The sequence below is a fragment of the Bufo bufo genome, chromosome 3, assembly GCF_905171765.1.
Source record: "Bufo bufo chromosome 3, aBufBuf1.1, whole genome shotgun sequence".
Classification (NCBI taxonomy): Eukaryota; Metazoa; Chordata; class Amphibia; order Anura; family Bufonidae; genus Bufo; species Bufo bufo.
The window spans coordinates 303,869,355-303,877,557 of record NC_053391.1 but is presented as its reverse complement, the minus strand read 5'-3'; positions in this window follow the sequence as shown (position 1 = coordinate 303,877,557).

The window sequence follows — 8,203 nt, the reverse complement described above, 5'->3', positions numbered from 1 at the left end:
GTCAATTGCTTCTTGAGAAAATTGTTCTGAACATGCCTATCCTGCAGTTTGTCACCAGGAGGTCATAGAGACATTCCTCATCAATGTATCCTAATGGCCAGCCTTTATTGTGGATCAAAACTGATGATGAATTAATTTAACATTTACAATACATATGCCACTACAATTGGGCTTGCATAAAAAATGTTGCCATAAGTACTATAATGATACAAATAATTGTGCCTTTACATCTAAGATCGCAGTTAGGGTCTTATCTGCAGATTCATTCAACTCAATAGCATGTGTAGTCCAAGGCTAAACTATTACAGGCTACTTATTTCTGTTTTGCCCAATGCAACAGTCACCCAACTCTCATTGATGAACATCACTAATGAAATCTGAAGATACTAGTAATGGATCAATAGTAGTATCAAGGGTGTAGAAACGGAAAAATATTTTTTTTACAGGTTAGAAAAAGATTTACAAGGTCTGGAAGACAGGAAAATATTTTTACTCTGTTAAAAGAATATGCAAAAATGTAAATCAGGCCACAACATCAAAGTAAGTTCTACAAACAGACATACTTCAATGGACATGGGAAACATTTACCAAACTACTGGTATAATATTCTTACACATGGAAACAACTCTATAGAGTTTACAATGTGTTTTCTCCATAGCTGTAATAGTATTAAGTAAAAATCCAACAGTAAGCATAAAATGAATATATCCAAGCTACAAACAATATCTAAAACTAACTCTGCTCCCAGTACAGTAGTTGTGATTGGAAAGGAAAGAACTAAACTTGGCAAATTCATTACATAATAGATGGAGGCGGCCAATGCACAAAGAGGTAATGCAGACTGACGTGGGTGACTTCAAACTATTTAGACCAATATGGCCTATCCAATGACTACTAGGAAGTCTATCTGGACAAAGACGCACAAACAAAAACAGTCCCAGAACATTTGGCTCATTTGCTGAATAACCAAACATGCGGCAGATCTGACTTCCTTGAGTAAATCTAACTAGCGAACAGATTATATGATCTATTGTAGGTCACCTAATATTTATGCAAAGCTCAATCTCTCACCTTACGTTTAACACTACCCACCGTACACATTAATATACATCTGCTAAATCTAGGAGAGTAACTGTATCTCTCACAATTTTGGTAATGGATTCAGTTTCTAATAACACACAAGAATAATACATGAATATTTCCTTTCGATGCGTCATCTACGTCTATGTACAGATGTCTATTGCTAATTGTCTGGGGGTTGGAGAAGGGGAGCTGCATCAATCAGTAGAAAACCTTTAGGTTTCTCACATGAATTTAGGCAAGGGCTCTATTGTCTATGAAACTAATCATAACAAGAAGGTTACAATGTGAAATAATACGAGACATGCATTTGTCCTATACATGTTCAATGGTGAATACATTGTGGCTGGATTACCCACAAGGTTGGCTACTCCCCCCTACGCACAAAGTACCATTAGGGGAATGGCAGACCTATGCAACCCAAAAGCCAAATCCAAATTTCTGTACAGTCATTGTTAGGGTACACAATGAGGTTTTTAGATGCAATTTTGGTGCTAAAACCAGTTGTGCAATAAAAAATAAAAAAAAGATGTAAAATCTGCCTTTTATACTATCTCTTCTATTATGATCCACAACTGGTTTTAGCTTCAAAACTTTAGAGAAACAGTGGACCAATTACCATTTTTAGGTCCAACAGTCATGAGCTATTTCATTTCTTAAAATGCCTTTAAAGAAATCCGAACTCTGTTTCTCTGCTAAAAAGCACCAAATCCTATGATTAAGGGTCCATTCACACGTCCGTAAGTGTTTTGCGGATCCACGAATCCGTGGATCCGCAAAACACGGACACCGGTAATGTGTGTTCCGCATTTTGCGGACCGCACGTTGCTGGCACTTAATAGAAAATGCCTATTCTATTTTGTGGACAAGACTAGGACATGTTCTATTTTTTTCAGGATCGGAAATGCCGGAACGAAATTGCGGACGTGTGAATGGAGCCTAAATGATAAAAATCTGGATGGTGGCCAGTCACCAATAGAAGGAACTTTGTACTTTAAGATTTCATTATGTAGTTCAATGTATAAATTGTAGGTAGGCATCTCCTAAGAGACAGCTGCAGGTAGCAAGAATTAGAAGTTTAACTCTACAAGAGATACTGAGTTCTGTGTCAGAAGATAAAAAATATTAAGAAATTAATCAGGGCAAAATTTAGAAATTTAAAAAAACGTTTTTAAGGGTTGACATTCACCTTAAACATTTTGCACTGTACAGTGAAGGAACACAAGTGGATTGAACGAGAAAAGAAGAAAATAATGTAAGCATTTTACCTACAGACTAACGTTAAAATGAGCTGTTTTCGAAGGTCAAGAAGGAAGGAAATCATTCCTATATTTTCCTTCCTCATCCATTTCCCTCAGATTATATTATAAAATCACATCCTAAAAGCAATGTACATGCACTAGGTAACATAATGAATTTTTATAGTGCCAGCACTATCATACTTCTGAACTTTATAAAATAGGCATCATTTTTACTTTTCCGAAATGTAGATGGAATTTTATTCACCTTCAAATAAAAAAGGGGATTTGCATTCATGTACAATATGTATTGGTTAATGTAAATTTCTTCCTGTTTGGGGTTTACAAAGCTTCAATCTGTCAGGTATAATTATGGTTTTGGAGAGTTGTTTTTGGGAGCTGGTGTGCACTTGTGTGTTTGGGGAAAAGTACAGTAGTTTGGGTGCCAAAGTTGTAATACCAGACACAGCCCATGGACAGGATTGGAGCTGTTTCTGGAAGAGAGGAGCCATGTTTTTCTGACCTTATATAACCCCTCAAAACCAACAGTTTATACACCCATAAATATTTGTGAACTGGAACCCAATATGAAATATGATGTAGTGGTCATCCCACCAAGGTCCAGTGCAGTACTGTTACAGTATACGCACTAGACCAGGTGACAGAGGGCCCCTTTGCATTAAAAAAAACCCCATTTTTAATAATCCAGCATTAAACAATCATAACAAAAAGGCATTGCTAAGGTGTTTCAGACCTAAAAAGGTTGTAATCCTCTGTGCCTGTCAACTGGAACATAATACAAAAAGCTTTGGCATATGCAATTATAACAAAGTACCTAAACAGAGATCTTCTAAGCAGAACAGCATGTTCCTCAGAAGCAGGAACCAACAAAAATAAAAACCAAAAAGCTTTTCATGATATTCATGTATGTAATGTGGTTTGGTAGTAAGGTTCTACTGAGTTCCTAGGCCTCAATGCAAAAATCGTCTAGTTATAATACAGGTGTAGTCTTACATGACAGAGTGGATTATGGGCTCTCCTGGGCACCAGGGCTCTTATACGGCATTGACAATCGTTGAAATTATGAACAGCACAGCATAGGATAAAACGTAAGTACTCAGTATAATTGTTCAGATAATGGCACAAAATGATATGTACAAAGTGGCAAGAGCACCCTCATTTATAGGCACTTAGACCATCTGCATCCCATTAACAATCAATAATCCTTTCTGAAATGTGTTAATTATAAGCCTATTAATATGGACCCAAAGCATATGTACTAGTACAGTCTACAGTGCACAGCACACAATATAATCCTACAAAGTACAACCTTCCATCTAGGAAGAGTACCAAGATTATTTGTTTCCCATCTTATTCGTATATATTGGCAAAGACTTGCAAAGTCTACACATATGTACGAGTAAAACAACATCTGATGGACTATGTAGGGGAGAGAGAGAGAGAGAGAGAGAGAGAGACAGACAATGAGAAGGGCAGAGAGAGTGAGTACCAAACCTTGAAAATAGCATTGGTATGAGCAATTACAATACTCTGTGTTGGCTATCCATATTGGTTTCCAAAGTAACTGAGGTCCTAATCCCCTATTTATTTGTTACCATTATGTGAATATATTGTAGCCAAAGCTGTAATGGAATAAGACTAACTTTACAGTCTGTGTTACCAGTCTCTGAACCCAACTTCTACTCAAGCTGGTTTAACACAACCATGTATGGTCACATTTTAACATATTGTATTATGGCTGCAGCACCTGGACCCCTTGTGATTCTACAGTACTTAATCAAACAAATTACCATAGAGTACCATGGTGATGTACATTTGGCCAAGTAGAACCACTGGCAGGTCCATACTTTAAAGTCAGTTGGGCATTTATCAAGACTGGTGTCTTTATCAAGACATGCCAGTCTTTATTCCTCCTGCGCCACCGGAGGATGTGACAAATTTATATAGAGGCAAGGGCCTCTCATAGATTTGGTGCACGTTTCTGCTGGCTGTGAGACATTCTAAAATCTACTGCAGGCTCCTAACTGCCATAGATTTCTGTCTTTATTAGTGGCAGAAAACTGGTGTGAATAAAGATAAAAGCGGTGGACCTACAGTGATGCCCTCTCCCTGCCCTCGCTACTTCTAAAAAGTGGTGTGAAGGGGAAAATGTCACAGATTTTACTGCAAATATGGCGTGCAACAAAACCTGCAAATTTATTAGGCCACAAAAGTGGCATAAATAGAATAGTAAATGTCCCTCATACAACATCCCAATATAAAGAACAGACCAATCATAAAAGATTACAAGCTCTAGGCAAGAACATGGACAGGACTTTTCTGATTATTTCTAAATGAAACCGCTCAAGAGAAAACTCCAGGTGATGCATTATACAAGGCCTGGGCCCTAAAGCAGTAATACCCAGGGGAGGGAATAACCAGCCAGGCCCAGAGTGAAGACTATTGGGGTTATTTATCAAACTGTTGTAAAGTAGAACTGACTTTTCTGCCCATATCAACCAATCAGATTCCACCTTTCATTTTCCAAAGGAGCTGTCAAAAATGTATACAGTAGGTGGAATCTGATTGGTTGCTATGGGCAACTAAGCAAGTTCTAAATGACCCTATATGTGTGCTATACATGAGTGAAACGTAATGTACATAGGTATAACTATACCTTAACCAAACTAAATGACATTTAGACCTCCCTACAAAGATAATGAGTTTCTGTAGTCTATGAGACCTACAGAATGGTTGAAACTGGGTGGAGGAAGGTATGAAAGTCAGTCTTTATATTCTTAATCGGAAAAGAAGGGATAAAACAGAAAAAGGAAAACCATTTTATTAATGGTAAATAGATTTTGACCGGCCCCAAAGAGGCTTGGCAGATCTCATACATTGTGATTTTCATATAACTTTTTTGCCCTTGAAGCAGTTTTTCCCACTCCAGGAATAGATAATAAATTATTTAATTGCTGGTGCCCACCAATGAGACATCAATTGACTGGAATAGGTGCTTTTTAAATCCATTTTTGTGTCTAGCTCTAAGGGCAGCCCTCGTCAATGAGTACACTGGTGAGTGGGCAGGCAAGGATTCAGATGTCCATTCCATATAAATTAGTCTACCCACAATTAAAGGGCATCCGTTAGCAGATTTGGACCTATGACATTGGCTGACCTGTTGCATGTGCGCTTGGCAGCTGAAGGCATCTGTGTTGGTCCCATCTTCATATGTGCCCGCATTACTGAGAAAAATGATGTTTTAATATATGCAAATGAGTCTCTAGGAACAATGCGAGTGTTGGGGTCCACAAAATAACATTTACATTGATAGGATAAGTATACAACAAGCCCAATGTCCCACTCCTCTCTAAATCATACACACAGGGCTACAGAAAGCTGAGAGCTATAACGCTGCTTGTAGTTCTTACTCTGTAGAACTGACACAGAGAGAACCACTAGATGCAATTTCCATATCTAAAAGTAAAGTAAACAAGACCTCAATTATAGCTCTATTAAACTCAACTGTATTTCCATCAACATGGCTTATACAAAAGGAAATCACTATAAACTGAAGCATTATGTGCCACATAAAGGAGTTGTCCCATGAAAAATATTCTACAATTTTCAATCCAGCACTTGGATTTGAATACTTCTGTAATTGAATGTCACTAAAAATTTAGCATAGCCCACTGAGGTATTCAATACAATGTAACTGTATTTTTTTTTATTATTTCTTTGACCTGCTTACTGAGAAGGCCGCACATGCTCGGTTTCATCCTTCTACTGCCTCCTGAGCAGTAATCGGGAGAGGTGCAGCAGAATAGACAAGTCTCCTGAGCTGTACCAGGAAAGACACTCCCTAGCAGAGCAGTGAATGAGGAGATCTCTGGATCCATGTGAGGTACAGGGCTGGTTCTAGAGATTGTCATGTACTATATGATGGCTGATTTTCATATTTACATTAGTCATAGAATAACCCCAATAAATTTAGGAAGCACAGTCCAAAAAATGTTCATGTTTGATTTCCAAAGTGTCACATAATAATCACTGGCACTGCTGACTGGAAAATCACTGAGGGAATGTCCCATGTTCATTCACACTTAAATTCAGTCCTAAATGTGGTACTCTGGAGTTTGTTTAGTGAATTACATATCAACCTATACAGTGTTAATCTGAAGCTCCTTTGGTCAACTGAAGGTCTAATCGCTAAATGGATTCTCTAGTTGGTAAATCCAACCCAGCACTGCAACTAAGACTTGCTAAAGGGGGTTAAGGATTATTTCCCCTAATCCAGTGTCAAAAATCAACATCTCTGGCATACATCCATATTGCAGATTTTGATTTCTAATGTCAGATCTGATTAAAATCTTTTGCACAGAGCAGTTAATTCTATGCTATGATCTAAATGATCAAACATCTATTTGTAAAAACCCTTCCTAAAATTCACTGGAATAATGAGCACAATAACACACTGGGGGAGATTTAACCCTGGTATAAAGGAAAACTGGCTTAGTTGCCAATAGCAACCATTCAGATTTCACCTTTCAATTTTCAAAGCTGCAGTGGGAAATGAAAGGTGGAATGTGATTGGTCGCTATGGACAGCTTTACACCAGTTTGATAAATCTCTCCCAATTGGGGGCGGGGAGTTACAATTTACTTTAATGAGAAGCCACACTAAGGCCTCATGCACACGGCCGTAGATCATACGAGTGTATCACTGTACAGCAGCGGCGGCATGAAGCGCACGGCGTCATAGCAACCATTGACGCCGTGCGCTCCTGCTGTCAGAAGAAATCCCGGCCGGGTTACCACGGACCGCTCTCGGCCGCGGAACACGGCCGTGTGCATGAGGCCTAAGAGTGTGTGTGTGTGTAATATATATATATAGTAAAGGAAAGAAAATAGCTTCAGGGTTGTCTACAAAAATGCAGCAATTTTGTGTTCTTAAAGGGGTTGTCTAGGATGTAAATATCGATGACCTATCCTCAGTATAGAATAGGTTGTCAAAGTCAAATCAGCAGGGGTCTGACTCCCAGCCAATAAAACTGTTTGAACAGGCTATGGCACTTGAATGGGATGGAGCTGCAAAAAGTGAGCGAGGGACATAACATGACAAACTGAGAAAGGGGCTGCAGCAATCGCCTGAGTACCACAGTCCTTTCAAACAGCTGATTGGTGGGGGCGTCAGGAGTCAGAACCACAGAGATCAATATTGAAGTCCTGGAGAACCCCTTTAACTATTCCTCATACAGGATTCCACCACAACAGTTTATAAGCAATATTAATAAAGTACCTGATGCTAGGAAACTGATAAACTAGATCTCTAGGGAATATCAATGAGGATGACTACTGCAAGTAGTGTTCAGTGTTCTTTAAATTATCAGTAGGACAAGAAAAAGATAGATGAAAACATGCTCATACTACAAAATCTATAGAAAGTCTGGTGGCTACATTAACACAAAATATTCCTTTTTAATATTCTAGTTATAAAACAGTCATCAAGGCAAATAAAGAAATAAAATTAAATAATATTACAAATCTGATCTGCACGGTCTGGTAGTTCAGTGCTCATAAGCGTTTAAACATGTATTTTCCCAAGTGAAATACTAAACATACAGCACTTAATCTGAGCTGTAGAAAAAGTACAAAATTGCTAAAAAATACCTTACAAAAATAAATTGCGTCCTCGAATGTGGCGAAGCATCTTACAATAAATGTTTGGATTGTTCTCTTAAGTGCTCCTAAAGGCTACTGGACTATGGTACATTTCATTGATAGCAGCAGTTTCCTATCATTACTAGTTTCCCGGCCATAGCAGAAAATCATAGGATTATCTACACTGAGCATTCCTGTACCGATGAACCTATAGTAGCTATTAAT